Source organism: Neophocaena asiaeorientalis, unplaced genomic scaffold, assembly GCF_003031525.2.
Source record: "Neophocaena asiaeorientalis asiaeorientalis breed wild unplaced genomic scaffold, Neophocaena_asiaeorientalis_V1.1 scaffold191, whole genome shotgun sequence".
Lineage (NCBI taxonomy): Eukaryota > Metazoa > Chordata > Mammalia > Artiodactyla > Phocoenidae > Neophocaena > Neophocaena asiaeorientalis.
This window is the reverse complement of record NW_020175105.1, coordinates 1,324,041-1,340,963: the sequence shown is the minus strand read 5'-3', so window position 1 is coordinate 1,340,963 and position 16,923 is coordinate 1,324,041. Positions and strand designations below refer to the sequence as shown.

Below are 16,923 nucleotides of genomic sequence, written 5' to 3'. Positions count from 1 at the left end.
CAGACACGTCTGAGCATGCTTTCCACGAGGCAGCCGTGAATACAAAGTGCACAGCAGAGGTGAAAGAAAGATCTTAACTTGATGGCAGCTAAAGTATTTTCATAATTAGTTAGACCCTCAGAACGCTCAGTAATGATATACACGTCTGTATCACATGTACATAGGCAGTTAAGGACTGTAAAATACATACTGAGCCTGTTTCTAAACAACTAAGTAGGAACAAGAAATCTAATTTACATGGGGAACTTCTCAGATGTAGAATGAGGCCTTCCTAATGGAAACTGCTTACATTCAGGGCCTCATACACAAACGGATCTACACGAAGTAAGTGGTCGTTTGGGAGGAGCTTCTATACTAGTTGTTTGTTAGCAGCTGTATTTTATCTCACATATTTCACATTTATGGACTCTGGTGCAGTTAGATATCTATCTATAAGGAGCTTTGCCTTGTGTCATTTCATAACCATGAGAAGGACCAGGCTCTGAAATACAGCAGAAGGCAGGTTGAATTTGAATCCCACTCTTGTCTGTGTCCCAAATGTCTTTCCATTCTGGAAGGCAGAAACTTATTTCATACATGTACTCTTTCTTGTCTGGTTTCTTTCACTCAGCATAGTTATTTTGAGATGTGTCTGTGCTGTTTCCTGTCATTCCTTTTCTGACAATATTCCATTGTATAGACATGCTACAGTTCGTTTATCCATTTACTTGTTTATGGACATTTGGGTTGTTTCTAGTTTGGGGCTGTTACCCATCAAGCTGCTATGAAAATTCATGCACAAAAAAAAGAAACTAATTTCCAGACACTTCCTCCTGCTCTATCCTGCCTACACAGCTGCACCTTCCACACCCAGCAGAATGCCCACCTACTTGGGAAGGCCAACACACTTTTCTTAAATCCAGCTTCAACACATTTTTCTGTTCTGTGCTGCCAGCAGAGGCCAGAGGCCTGGGTGAGAACTCAGATGCCTTGTGTCACCGGAACCCTGCCCTCTGACGAGCAACCACCATTGTATTTCCTGTCTGGAACTTCACCCTGTGGTTGCTGGTGTGCGTGCCATGAAACCCCACTAATTCCAGGCTGAATGCAGATGCCTCCTTTGGAATGGACAAATGAGAGGCATGAAAATCCCAGCATAGCTTCCCAAGGAATTGTAATGTTCTCATGGATGGGATTAATTTGTGAGCTAAGAGGTGTCAGCCCAGACCTTTCTCAGTTAAAACCATTCCACCTAAAATAAAGTCTTCTCTCCATTTCTCTATTTTGTCCGTCACCAGAGAGGTTCCGTTTATGTTTCTAACCCCCATAGTGTTGGATTCTACGATGACACAAACTAAGATCAACGTGAAAACAAAGAGAAACCCTGAGATCCGGGCTTGCCTCTCCCTTCCTCTTTCCCAGTTCCTCGACCCACCCCCTTCCTTTGAATCTCCATAAGCCCGGGACCCCTTGAATTCCTCCAGGCGTGTTGGCCAAGAGCACTGTGTCCTGTCACTGAGAGCCCGACTCCCAGCCTGCAGTCAGCTGCCAACTAGATTCAGTGCAACTCAAGGGCCAGGGCGTGTCATGTCTCTGTCACATCCAGGATGATTATAGCAGCTGAGCTGATGCAAAACGCTGCACAGGCTCAATAAGTATTGACCAAGTCAAGGAAGAAACAAACCATCGAAAGACACAGGAGCTGAAATTAACTTAAAAATGAAATCTACAGCTTTGCTTCAGGAAGGGCTGCTCACCACCTGGTAAGGAGCTGCTGGAGGATTAGATACCCACACAGGAGGCAAAGGGAAGAAAGAGAAATCTTTCCACCATGAGGGCTCAAGATGTGGATTACACATTTAATCCACAAATGGAAGAGAAGATACAGATGCTAGGATGATATAAACATGAAAGCAGAGGCTTTACAGAAGGGATCTGACAAGGGCATAAAGGGCATGGCTAGAAACAGGGTCCCTAAGTGCACAGCCTGAGATCAGGAAGCAGAACCTCGAGATTCTGGAGCAATCTAGTCCTGCACGTGGGGAGCAGGTGTCACACCACCCTCTGCCTATTACATCTTTCCTAACTATTCTACTCTGTGTGTCAGTGTTTCCTATATATCGCTAACATTTATAAGGAGTAGCTGAGGACTCATACTCTCTTACTTACCCAGTGGACAAACTTCAAATCCAAAAGTGGAAGATATACGATGTGGACACACCCACCCTGCAGGCTGGGGATTAGACACACGTGGTTCCGGGGCAACGATACAAGAGCAGGCTTCTCAGCCCCACCACCAGGCCCTCCACCCTCCACTGACCAATCCCATAGGCTCATGACCCGAACAGAACCCTGTATTCTCACAGAGAGATACAAAGACACACCCAAGTCGCTCACCTCTGTGCCCAGTCTGGCTGGGGAGCTGACACATAAAAAGAGAAACTAACAGAAAAGCAGGCAATGGCAGATGGCAGCTGAGCTGTGTGCATATTATGGCTTTTAAAGGCAGAGCTGTTTCTTGGAGTGGGAGGGAGAGGAAAGGGATCAGACTGGAATTTGGATAAGTCAGCTGGGGAGGATAGAGCAGGTGGAGAGGGGCGCCATCGAGACAAGGAGGGGCCTCGCCGGCTCCACGGTTCCCTCCTGGGGCTGAGAACCTACCCCAAAGAGACTTAGAAATCTAAACTGGAAAGCATAACGTTTCCCACCATCAGCAGAACTAGAAGAATTGCTCTAAAGCTAAAGAACAAGATCTCAGTGTTTGTGCATTTGAGTTTTGTTTACACGTTATGACCCTGTTGTATAATTATTCTGATAACTTCCAATTAAGAAACAAGTTGCCGTGTACAGAGATAAATAGAAATTTTAACCTTTTTTTCCAGGAGTAAGTTTTCAATAGTTCTCAAAATAAAAATCTAAAGTAAGTGTTTTAGAGTTTGGATACTGTATCGTTTTATCATTTCATTTTTTTCTTTACCTCCAAAACAACAATCTAAGTTAAAGTTTTGCGATCAGATAATCTTCGTAAAAAAAAAAGAATTCCTCTGTTCAAGCATATCTCCCCTCCCCAAAAAGGACGGTAACTTCTTTAATAACCTCTCTCTATTTTTCTGACGTTACATTTTAATAGGATAATGTTCATTTTATTTTAACAAAAATTTAATGTGATAAAATCAAGTGATATCTGAAACTAATAAAAACAAAGAAAGGAAAAAAAAGAAAAAGAAGAAACAAGAGGCAGGAGCTAAAATCGCCCTTCGCTGAAAGCAGTCCTTGGCTTGGCCCTGGATGACAGGCATCCTCCCAAAGCCACTGTCACACTTCTGTCACCAGATGGCGAAAGTGTCCTTCCAGCTGCTTGGTGTCTTCCCAAAAGTGCCCAGGGTCACACTCGTGAGTGCGCTGCACTTAAGGGGAATCCCCTTCTACTTAAACCACAGGTCTCATTAGCTTCTGATAACCCGGAGCTGTGATATTTTGGAGCTGGAAGAAAACGCAGGAGCAATGCTTTTCAACTCTGCTTTTTTTTGGGGGTGAACACACACCCAGGGGTCGGGTGAATTGTCAAGAAACCCACACAGCAAGGCAAGGCAAGGCAGCGGCTGGAACGCAGGGTCTGGTCAGGCCACCGGGCTCTGTTCACGTACCATCTTCATGAGTATGTGCTGGGCCACCCTGCCTGCTCTGACCACCCTCCCCTGACTCCCTGCAAGATGCCTGGAAGATGCTATGCAGGTCCCAGCTTTCTTTTCAACAGTCACCTCAAACTAAGTCCTTTCCCAACCTTACTCAAGTTTCCTCGACCTGAAATATCTTAAACTAGAGCAAGGCTCTGTCTCCACCCTGGGAAGCAGCAGGGTCCGGGCCAGACACAGAGGTGCCCACCCAGCAGCCCATGCCTCCCTGGCTCCGCCCGCTGTCTGAGCTACCCTTGTACATCAGGGCCAGCAGGGAGGGCTCCAGCCCCTCCGTCCCCACCCCCCATCTTCCCTCCCATGGGAATAGCAGCCCCTGATGAACCTGATCCACGGCCACCTTCCAGCCTCCAGCACAAGCCAATGGCCATGGAGCTACAGCAAGCTGCTGCTTCCTGCGCCTTCAGAGAAGATTCTGGCTTTGTTTTGTTCTTTTTGTCTTTCTACTGGCTGTCAGAGAACGGATTTGCACACAAAGGGACTTAATTAAGAACTGTCCCCAGGAGCTGTCAGCTTCCAGTCTCAGGAAGAATACGACTCCACCACACACACCACACACACACCACACACACACCACACACACACACACCACACACACACACACACAGACACACACCACACACAGACACACACCACACACACACCACACACACACCACACACACACACACCACACACACACACACACCACACACACCACACACACACACACCACACACACACCACACACACACACACACACACACACACACACACAGAACAGATGAACAGAACAACAGTCTGACAACCCGACAAGGCACTGCTTTCTTCTCAGGCACCAAAGACTGACTTTTATAGTTTAGCTTGAGGCAGGACCCCTTAATGTCTTTCAAATCCTCTGGAGAATAGTTCCCTGGATCATGCAGGAACTCACTTACAGGGGAAAGATGCAGGCAGTGTTTACATGGTGTATTTCACTTGGTGGCAAACAGATGAAAATGAAGCAGGGTGCTTCTTCTGGGCTGAAGACCTGGGGAATGTCCTGGAAGGGTGCTGACCTAACAGATCACACAGTCCGATCACATGTAGCAAAAACCTGCTGGCTTCCTGTTACAAACTGAATGCCTCCCCGTAAATTCATATGGTGAGGCCCTCACCCCCAATGCAATGGTCTCTGGAGGTAGAGCCTTTGGGAGGTCATAAGCGTTAGATGAGGCCAAGGTCACGAGGGTGAGGCCCTGGCGGGTGGGATTAGTGTCCTTGTAAGGAGAGGAGGAGGGCCCTCTCCCCACCAAGTGAGGACATGATGAGTAGGCAGCGGTGTACAAGCCAGGAGGCGGGTCCTCAGCAGAACCAGACCCTGCAGACACCTTGATCTTGGATTTCGAGCCTCCAGAACCAGGAGAAGTAAATTTCTGTTGTTTCAGGCACCCAGTCTCATGCATGTTGCTCTGGCAGCCTGAGCTAAGACAGCACGTGCACCCCCATTTCTGTGGTGGAGGCAGGTGTGTGCCCACGGTGGACCCGCCCCTGGCGCCCAGTCCTGGCCTGCTGCAAACAGAGCCGTGCAGAGAGGAGGAGAAGGGGCCAGCAAGGCTCAGAGTAACCCCAGGGCCACAGGCAGATAGGCTTGGAGTGCTACCCTGGACCCTGGGCCCAGTCAGGTGCAGCCTCTCTCCTCCCAATTGGGAGCATGGGTGATGGTGAGATTTTGATGGAGTAGCTCTAATAGATACTTTGCCTAGTCACAGATTTCTAAATTAAGACCTTAATAGAATGGATGTGATGCCAACTGGGCGTGACCACCTACAGACTGGGGCTGGGGGCAGTTTTGTTAAAGCCAAACTCCTCTTAAAACATGGGGAGCACTAAACCCTTTTTTTAGAATTAGTATAAAAGATTAAGGATAAGTTATCCTTAGCAGAAAGAAGCAATGAAAAGGAAATGGTTTTCCTTTAATATATAAATGACTAAAACTAACTGTTTTCCAAGAGTAGGCTTTTAAAAGATGGGTGTGAGGTGTGATGTGGGGATTGATTCTCTCAGGGATCACAAATTCAGATTCTTTCAGGGATTCGTCATGTAAGAAAACGAGTCAGTGAACTAGGTGCATAATAGGGAGTGGTGGAGACTGCAGCAAACAGGGAAAACACTTAATGCATTGAAACCCATGTGCGTATCTCTTCCTAATATAGACACACACACACACACACACACACACACACACGAAGAAAACAAAACCATGCTGCTCCCTTTCATCATTCTTCATTTGAGATGGCAGTAATATCGTTTAAACGCTAAGCAGGGAGCAGTGAAGGTGACTAGAGTGTAACTGAGCAGGACCCAGTGGGTCTGTCTGTCCCCAGGACAGACCCCTCCCCATATCCTCTGCCATGGGGCCTCTCTGAAGTACTTCAGATAACAGTATCTGATGCACATTTCCTGAGTTGTTTTGCAGATGCAAAAACCCTCACCAAATGGAAGATGTTAACTACTTGATGACCATGAGCCCATAGCCCCAGGCCTCCTGGAGCCTAAGGACTGATAATGTTAACCCCTGTGACCCTGCCCTGTTCCCTCACCATCAGCAGGAGCTGATCACATACCCTACTACCTGCCCCACTCCCTCACCTGGCTTTTAAAACGGTTTGCCAAAACCCTTCGGGGAGCTCGGGGCTTTTTACGGCATGAGCCACCAGTCTCCTTGCATGGCCCTGCAATAAACCTTTCTCTGCTCCAAACTCCGACGTTTCAGTGTGTGGCCTCACCATGCATCGGGCACACAAAATTGTGCTAACCAGAGGACAGCTGACCCAGCTCCAGGAACAAGGCTCACCATCGCCAACTAGGACGTGGCCACCTGGACACATCTGAGGTCGGAGCCTGGCTCCCATCAGCCTGCCTCAGCTGCCAATCACCCAGCAAGTGCTGGACCAGGGCGGGAGAACGGGGCACGGGCATCCTCGGCTCACACCTTTGGCCCCTGCACTTCCCCTTGAAGCTGAGCCTCTTCCAAAGAATCCTGATATTACAACAGGCCAGCCCAGCGGTTTCTCCAGTTAATGAGGTCCCTTTCCACGGGGGTTTAAGAGACTGTGGGGCTCACTCACAAGAAAGGGATCCATCTCTGAGCTCAGATGCACCCCTGAGAGCCGAGCACTCAATTGTGTCAGCTGCTGCATCCTGTCACCCTAGAGCAAGATGAGCTTATCTCTTTGACTCCCTGGAGGGCACAGGAGGCCAGAGGGGACTCTGCTGCAGGAGGTGACCTGAGCTGAGGGGTTGACATCACAGCACAGTTTATCCCTCAGGCCACCAGCGTCCCTTGTTCCTCACAGGCCCAGGGAAAGGCAGCAGCCTTGTCAGAATTCTTTCTTTTCCTACCCCACACTCCCTGACATTTCTGCCACGTGTGACATGGCTCAACTACCAGCCGATTGAGGCAAAGGTGCTCAGGGGGGCCTTGTTCCATGTGGGAAGGGACTGCCAGCATCCTGGCCAGCTGGAGACTCCCTGCACTGCGGCCCCAGGGGAGAAAGGTGCCACGGTGACAGCTGTCCACTGACCAAGGGCACTGTGCCCCCAGAATATAACTGTCAACAATGAGAGAGCGTGACCGGGGACAGAGCTACGGCTCCTGACACCTTAACAGGAATGAATAAATATGAGTCCTGGCTTGTTTGAAACTAATTGCGTATTTTGTTTCAAGCCTTCTGAAACGAAAATATTGAGATACTTTTTCAAACAATGCATGAAATTTAAAAGTAAAATGTAAGTAAGAAACTGTTTTGAAAGTTGGACCAGGGAGATAGATATAAACGAGTGTAGCATGTCAACCTCTGACAAAAGCAAAGACATGATACAGAAGGGCCAACCTGTCTGGTACGGTGTATGTTAGTATTTATTTCTGAGGTGCTTCGGGAGCAGGGGGCATATCACTTAGAAGTGGTCTGAATTTTCTTCCAGGAAGGGTAGAACAGTTGGCCATGGCCTGCTGGAGCTTGGTGCCACCTGTGACCTGTAGCCCTGGATGACAGAAGGAGCCTTTGAAAATGTTCACCTATTTCAGAATTTGGCCTCAAGCTGCACCAGCTCCCCAGCGATCATTTTTTTCCAAGAACATTTAAAAGTTGTGTTTAATGGCATCTCCTGTTTAAGGATAAATTTCACAGCTCAAAATTCAGTGCAGGACACACCAACCCCTGCAAGGCACAGGGACATCAGCCCCACCACCAGCTCAGCTGTCACCACCCTGGAGACCCTCGCTTTTGTAATAGGCAGTCGGGGTTCTCAGCCCCAGCACCCTTGATATTGGTTGTTGGGCTGTTCTGGACCCTGTAGGATTCCAGCAGCCTGTCTGGCCTCCGCCCACCAGACGTCAGTAACATCTGCCCACCCCAGTTATGACAACCACAAACGCCTCCACATGTGGCCAAAGCTCCCTCGTAGGGACAATGTGATCTGCAATTTGGTGAAGGATGGGTTTTGATCGCTTCTTTCCTTTTTTTTGTTTTGCGGTACGCGGGCCTCTCACTGTTGTGGCCTCTCCCGTTGCGGAGCACAGGCTCCGGACGCGCAGGCTCAGCGGCCATGGCTCACAGGCCCAGCCGCTCCGCGGCATGTGGGATCTTCCCGGACCGGGGCACGAACCCGCGTCCCCTGCATCGGCAGGCGGACTCTCAACCACTGCGCCACCAGGGAAGCCCGATCCCTTCTTTCTTAACTCTGTGCCTCTGCTTCTGGGATCCTGTTTGGCTTCCTGGATTTCAACCTTTAGATTGCATCTGGAACTTCTTTTAGGAAAGGTTTTCTGGTTGTATGTACTCTATTCTTGTTGAAAAATATTTTTGTTCAGGCTCATTCCTGAAAGATAGTTTTGCCAGGTACATCAATTGAATTCATGCTTATTTTCTCTTTGTTCTTTAAAGATGTTCTTCTACAGCTTTGGGTTTTCTATTCCTTTTTTCTAGGCTGCGCCATGTGGTTTGCAGGATCTTAATTCCCTGACCAGGGATTGAACCCATGGCCCCTGCAGTGGGAGCACGGACTCTTAACCACTGGACCGCCAGGGAAATCCTGGCGGAAATTTTCTATTCTTGACGGGATGTCAGTGGTCAGCCTAGTTACTGTTATTTTGCAGATAAAGCCTTTGCTCTGTGGTCCCTCTTAAAATGTTTCCTTTCTCTCTGGTGTTCTGCAGTCTCACTAGGTGTGGTTTTATACATATACATATATGTATATATATACATAAATATTTTATATATACTTAATATATGTGCGTGTGATATATATACACACACGTACATATATCTTTTTTTAGATTCACTGGGATTCCTGAATCAGGAAATAGGGGTCTTTCAACTAGAAAGTCTCCGGCACTAACGCTTCATCTTCTCCACATTCTCTGCTACTTCTTTCAAAATTCTAACTGGATGTATGTTAGACCTTCCTTCTCTGTCCTCCATGTACCAAAACATTTCCTTCCTATGTTCCACCCGTGCACCTGTGTTTCATTCTGGGCAACTTCTTCAAATCTACCCCCAGATTCACTAACTTATCTCACAACCTGCACCTATCATCCTGTCAAATCCTCCCCTAGAAGATTAGTTCCAATTACTGTAGCATTCCTTTATACAGGCTCTATGTGATTCCTTTCCAAAGCTGGCAGGTACTTGGTATATACGGATGTGGTTTACCCAATCCACTCGATTCCCGCATTGATTTCTCTGTGCATAAAATAATATTCTTGTTTGTATCCCAACATCTGGGTCTGATCTGACTGCGTTTGTCTCGGCTGACTCTGGTTTCTGATGCTCTTTCCTCTTGTGTGGAATTGTTATTTTGACATCACATTCCTTGGAACCTTATATGTGGGGATTCTCTGCGGCTGGAGAGTGTTTGCCTTTGTCAGATACCTGTGGGCCCTGCCGGCCTGGGACCACTTTAAATAAAAATATTCCACATGGATTATCCAGAGCACTCAGGGAAGCATGACTAGGGGCTCCACATCCACAGCAGGGCATGTGCAACTGCTGAGAGGGAAGCCTCCAGCTCTTCCCAGTGCTGAGGCCATCCAGGGGGTGTGTCTACACTGACCTCTTGCAGGACGGGCTCTTCCGGGGAGTCTGCTTTTATGAGAGGTACCCTGATCTGACTCTCCCTACCTGGGGCCCTGGACTTGTGACGTGGCCCAGCCTGGCCTCGAGTACCAAGGGTCCAGGCCCCGGGCATCAGTGGACATGCTAGGACAGCCTCCCCTGAACGACTGACTTTCCTCTCTGGTTTCATACACCCACCTCTATGGACTAATTTCTCTTATTTTTTGCCATTCCTGCTGTGCTTTTGAGAAGATGTGTTTTATTATATGAGATCCAGGATTTCATGAGTTTTCTAAACAGTGGGTTTTCAGCCTATGAGTCTTCCATATTCCCAGGTAAAATCATTTCTGCCATGAGGGGAAATGCACAGAGCCACACGGCATCTTAATTTTCCATTGCTATGCATTTCCACAGGCCTAGGGCTTCCCAGAGAGCTTGCAGGGCCACGGGCAGATGCCTCGAAAGGCACCCTCTGTCCTGGACGCACCCCAGTGCCTGACAGAAATAGAAGGAGAAGTGAGATCCAGCTGGCAGGAAGCAGCAAGAAGGATTTCCGGCTACATAATCAGAACCGTGCCATGAAGGACGGCTACAGGGGATGCAGACTTGAGCGGAAAACCATATCCTTTACTCAATCTCACAACTATGCTATCTGAAACAGGCTCTGGTCTTTTCCCTAGAAAGCTGCCCCAGGATCCTTCTTCCTCTGTCATTTAAACACAAAGCATTAACAGCACTGAGATCTAGGTGAGGGGCCTCCACCTGCCTACCCTGCAGACCACGACCCCACCTGACCAACCTCTGGGCACATCACTCTCTATAGGGTCACTGCCCCTTGAGCGGAGGGACCTGACGGTTTGTCACTGTGTATCCAGGATGTAGCCCAATGCCTGCAAATATTTATTCAGAAAAGTATTTTTTAATAAATAAATGCGAGCATGAGCTTTCTGTTGGGACTTATCAGATCTGAGAAGGAAATACTTCTGGGCCCACACAGCGCCCTAGAGTCACTCTCTGATGGTGAGGAAATTCACAGGCCATCTTGCTGGTGACCAAGTGCCATGCTGGGGCAGGACCGCCCCTGAGATGCACAGCTCCCCAGGCCACAAGTGCGGCAGGCTTTTGTTCTGCTGTCTGTGCAGAGCTCTGCAGGTTCTCATATCTCTCATTTCCTTCTTATAATGTGAGAGACAGCATCCTCTCCACGTTTTCCCACCAGCTAATAAGGAGGTTCTGAGTGTTGCCCACGGGCACAGGGACGAACCAGAACACAAGCTCACGTCTTCAGAGGGTAAGGACTCTGTGCAGTCCCAGCCACACACAGAATGCCCCTCCATCCCCACGGGATCAGGAAGGTAAAGAGGCAGAGCTGGAAGGAAGTGTCCAACAGACCAGGACTCAAATCCTGGCTCCCCCTTCACGAGCTTGATGACTTCAGTCAAGTTACTTAACTGGTTCGAACCTTAGTTTTCTCTCCTTTAAGAAAAAAAAAAAATACCACCAGCTCATCAGTCTATTGTGTAAACCCTGCCCCCACCCAACATATAAAACATATAAGCAATGGATGAATGTTGGTTTCCTTCTTCCCAACATACAAGGCTAAACATTTAGGTGAGCAGATACTGGTCCTGTCTAAAACTTCCATAAGACATTCGGTCCACACCCAAAGGTCCTTGAAATTCGGTCCTATCCAAAGAGTCCATGCCAAATGGCTTTGGACAAGACCAAATATCAAGGACCTTTCTTCTGTTTTTGTTACGTATAGTTGACTTACAATGCTGTGTTAGTTTCTGGTGTACGGCAAAGTGTTTCAGTATTATATTATATTAGTATATATAATTTTTCGGATTCTTTTCCATTACAGTTTTTACAAGATATGACTACAGTTCCCTGTGCTATCCAGTAGGTGGTTGTTGATTATCTATTTGATATATTGTGGTGTGTGTGTGTTAATCTCAAACTCTTAATTTATCTCTCCCCCCTGCTTTCCCCTTCGGTACGGATAAATTTGTTTTCTATGTCTGTGAGTCTATTTCTCGTTTGTAAAATGTTCATTTGTATCTTTTTTTGTATTCCACATATAAGCAATATAATATGACATTTGTCTTTCTCCGCCTGTTTTACCTCACTTAGTATGATCATCTCTAGATCCATCCATGTTGCTACAAAGACCTTCTGCTATGGACCAAATATCTTATGTAAGTTTTGGACCGGACAAAATGGTCTTGCAAATATCAAGGACCTTTTGGCAGAGACGGAATATCTTACGGACCAGAGGTTTTATGGAAGTTTTGGATAGGACCAAATGTCCTGTGGGAACTTTTATAGCATTTGTCTCATACGCGCAAATAAAGTACTGCAACGGAGCATGTAAAAGCGCAGTCATTCACGTTAGGTTTCCCCTACCTGAGTTAGGGACACATCTGAAAGGTCTAGGGGAACCATATGTACTCTCCTTTCTTTAAGAAAAAAAAAGTTAACATTTAAATGGCATTGAGCAGAAGGGCAGAAACTAAGAAGTCCGGAATTTGCCAAATCTTCCTAGAAGCCAAAACGAATTCAGTCGTAGCAATAGCGCGCACATGAAACTGACTTACAGGAAAGAACATCGACTTTACACAACTTGGTTCGTGTTCCTCGGCGGAGGAAAATAATAATGGTGTTGTTTTGGTCTAAGTAGCATCAGTCAAAAGAATATAAATACTATTAGACTGAAAAATACGGAGATTGTGTCTTTCTCTTTATTGGCACTTGCTTATAATTGGATTAGAGATCTATTGAGATGGAGCTTTTGATTCCAAATTTCATGTAAGTTGTTTTTCATTAATGAACTCCGAGAAAGGAGATTTTGCAACAAGTCGGCTGCTGAGGCCCCAGGAGAGGCTTGTGACTCAGTGGTCCTGGGTCATCTCACCTGTGACTACCTCGTTCACTGATCTTCTGTCCAACAGTCCCTATGCTTTGCAAGACAGCCCAGCAAGCAACACGCATCAATAATTCATTTTCTCTTTTTCTTCTAAGACTTAATACAATTGCCAGTCAGACCTGATCGGCTACGGTAACCAACGTGGACACACAGAACTGATATTATCCCAACAGAAAGCAAAGTGAAATTTCAGTTCTCCTGCATCTCAGGGAGTCGCATGCATTCTGTTAGGTTCTACAAAACACGGAAACAAACTTGCAGACCCTGTTTCTGTCTGCACAGTTCCCCAGAAATCAGGATTCCCAGGAGGGGAACAAGTTCTTTTGTTGCTCAAAATGGAATCGTGTTTTAACTAATGAATTTCAAATTTGACTTGCTGCTGGCATGTATGGTAGCTCTCAGGGGCAAATTTAAAAGTGAGGCCCTCATACGTATGACACAAGGACCCACTGACGTAAGTAAGTAGCACAGTAATTCCCGAAGTGGAGCTCGGAATGGAATAGACACTAAATCACCAAAATCTGGGTTGGCGGCTTAATTATGTTTATAAGGCATCCCGTGTATTACCCATCATTCTGTGCCTTCTCTACTAATTCTTTCTTCCAGTCATACTTGCTGATGCATCCTTGCCCCACTGCATTCCCTACACCTCCTTGGACCCAGGCCTACGAGGTCAACTCTGGTCACTGACCCTATGTTACAGGCTGCACTGTGTCCCCTCTCAAACTCAGATGTTGCAGTCCTAAACCCAATACCTCAGAACGTGACTGTATTTAGAGACAAGGTCTTTACAGAGGTAATTAAGGTAAAATAAGGTCGTATGTGTTGGCCCTAATCCAATATGAGTGGTGTCCTTATAGGAAGAGGAGATCAGGACACAGACATGCACAGAGGGCCGACCATGTGAGGACACAGGGAGAAGGCGGTCCTCTACATGCTAAGGAGAGAGGCCTCAGGAGGAATCAGCCCTGCCCACCCCTTGATCTCAGACTTCCAGCCTCCAGGGCTGTGAAGCTATAAGTTTCTATTGTTTAAGCCACCGGGTCTGTGGTACTCTGTTATACAAATGGCTTGCCCCAGGGAGCAAGAGAGCACGGGACATGTATAAAAATTATAAACGAATAGACCAGCTTCCTTACTCAAAGTTGGAGGCCTGCTGGTGTAAGAACAGGACACTTGGTATACTTTCAGAGGCAGTGGAGGACATTCTACTGGTAACTATGTTTTTATTTGAATATACAAAGTAAACTGCAAACACCCCTGGAGGGATGAGGGTATTGCTCTAATTGTTATCAGCAGCTTAATGGTATTTCACTGAAGGTCTTGTGCTGACATCTGCCTGAGATCAACCAGGCTGTAAGGAAGGGAAATTTGAATGGGGTAAAGAGCCTTGGTGAGAAGGGGAAAGACAGGACTGAAGGACAGAGAAAACTGGGCAGAGAGTGAAACCCAGCAGGACCCTGTGGGGCCCTCCCAAGTACAAAAGCCTTTCTGTGCTTTCTATTTCTTGTTTGTAGGAAAAAGGTTTCTGCCTCCAAGACCTTCCCTGAGTTCCAAAGGGCAGATTCAAATAGTCACTAATTAGGGGAGTGAGGAAATGCAGAAGGAAACAGGGGCAGGATGTGGGAGGGTCCCAGTTCCTCCTGAGGGATGGGCACAGATATCTGATACATATCCCTGAGCTCTTCTGCAGGAACTAAGGCCCCCATCCCGGTGGAGGATGGTGACTTCAGGCTGAGCACAGATCCCTGGAGCACCACCCTGTGACTTCACCACCAACCAATCAGAGGAGGGTTACACACCCTGAATCCCGCCCCCCCAGGTTTCGCCTATAAAACCTTCTTCCCTGAAACCCACCGGGTCTTTGGAGCATGCGTCAGCCATTCTCCTGGCGTGGCCCTGTGATAAATAAACCTTTCTCGGCTCCGAACTCTGACGTTTCGGTTTGTTTGGCCTCACTGTGCACCGGGCACAGGGACTGCAGACACATACCCAGGACAGAGGAGCACGAGAGGGCAGGGAAGAGACATGCTCTGTCCGGAACACGTACGCGATAGCATCACAGGCACAAGGATCCGGGGTTCCACCTTCTCGGGCACCCACCACGAGCTCCCAGCCTCCCTCAGTAACCGACTCTCTCCCGGAAAGCAGAGAACAGAAAGCGCCTGCGTGCCTGCCAAGGAAAGAGGCCCAGAACCGGCCTGCCTTTCACCTCCCCTGACCTGGCCATGATCGGGAGCGCTCCAGACATGACCCTATGGCACCACAACCTCCACTGAATTACATTTTTTTCAGAGAAGCGCAAAGCGCTTCAGATGTGAAATGCGTTCCTTTCCTGTCTTCCATGTACTGTGTGCTGTGCAAACTGCAGGCCTTCATGGGTCTCCTGGAAGCCTGGAGGACCCAGAGCAGCTACAAGAGCAGTTGTGCCCCACAAACCCCTGGACTCACAGCTGACCCTATACCCTTCTATGTTCATCCTTCCAACACTCCCAGAAAGCACCGCACCCTCTTTTGTTCACGGAGTGAAACTTGCACAAAGCCACACTAAGTTAGGGAAATGCCTTAGAGCGTTCCTGATACTAACAGAATGAAAAAGCATGATATATACAACGCAATCGTTATGCAGTTGTACCTATCATAGGAGCAGGATAATGAAAATTTTATAGCAGCTGTGTACAGTGTCATCCAAGCATCTGGTAATGATTGGATGAAAGTTAAGAACAAAGGATCACTTGAAGATGAAAGATGCGCTTAATACTGTAAAAATAGCTTTATTGGTATTTTAATTCTTACTGAGATTATAATCTTTCCAATCTCCCTTTAGTTGCTATCATCTCCCATCTCAGAGTGGGAAACACATTCTACTTATGGACCAATTTTTGAAAAGAGGAATACAATACAAGGCATTTACGTATATACACTACCAAATGTAAAACTGATAGCTAGTGGGAAGCAGCCGCATAGCACAGGGAGATCAGCTTGGCGCTTTGTGACCACCTAGAGGGGTGGGATAGGGAGGGTGGGAGGGAGGGAGACGCAAGAGGGAAGAGATATGGGGATATATGTATATGTATAGCTGATTCACTTTGTTATAAAGCAGAAACTAACACACCACGGTAAAGCAATTATACTCCAATAAAGATGTTAAAAAAACAAAACAAACAAACAAACAAAAAAACGATCTCCCACCCCCATACACACAAGCAGCTTCACGGCATCCAGCACTTAGCAATGAATAACAGAACAGAAGTTTGAATTCTTCCTTCTACCTGTGATGGCTGCTCTGGGATGCGTTTGGGCTTTTGAGATCAAAATGCTAGTAATTCCTCATCCTACCTCATGGACACCTATAAGAAACGACTATGGAACTACACACAGTGCAAACAATAAATGGTATTAATTAAAAACTAATCCCTCGTCTTTGATCTTGTAACACTTAGATGTTCCTATGAATCTAAAACTCCAGAGAATCGTTTGGCTACAGCCCCATCCCAGGCCAACACGGAACGCCCCTCCTCTGGGCTCCACCAGCTCCCATGGCCAGCATTACTTATGCACTTCCGGGCTGCACCCCAGAACATCTGGGGAGGCATCTGCCCAGCTCCCCAGTCCTCCAGGAGCATTCTGAGGGCAGGGTTCCAGACTTACTTCTGTAGTATGGCCAGGGCCTGGTTCCTAGCAGGTTCTCATCAAGGTTGTCTGTCTCTCCAAAGGGCTGAAGGCAAGAACTGTCTTAAACAGGTTTGCCTGGAGACAAACCCTGGGTGTCAGGTTGTTAGAACTCCAAGGAGCCTTAAAGGAATTTCGGGCCCTTACCTTAGAGATGAGGAAAAAGAAAGCCAGAGGGGAGATGTGCTTTGTTCCCATCATGCAGCCCATTAGTGGCAAAACCAGAATGCAAACTCATCTTTTCTGACCAAATCCCAGCATCTACACACTCTGTACATTACCTATAGATCTGTCCTTCTCGGCTTTGTATTAATATTTCTGCAACACTCAGGAATTCATTCCTAAAACTCACTACACGCTGTCACACCCTGGTACATTCTCAACTTGCAGATCTCAGAGGCTATGGTCTGGGCGCCCTGAAGGATTCCTTCGCACCTGCCTCCTTGTTCAGCTTTGGGGGCTGGAGGTGTCCGGGAAACCTCTGGCATGCCAAGTCAACTGTCCAAGTCCAGTTGGACTGAGCCGACCACGGGGGACTGGAATGACTGAGCAGCCGTGCAGTTGTCTTCCAGGCT

General features: G+C 47.4%; 1 protein-coding gene across 1 annotated transcript in view; it reads right to left on the bottom strand.

Moving 5' to 3' along the window:
* VWC2 (von Willebrand factor C domain containing 2) overlaps positions 1–16,923 on the bottom strand; it is a 114,271-nt gene that overhangs the window by 95,787 nt on the left and 1,561 nt on the right.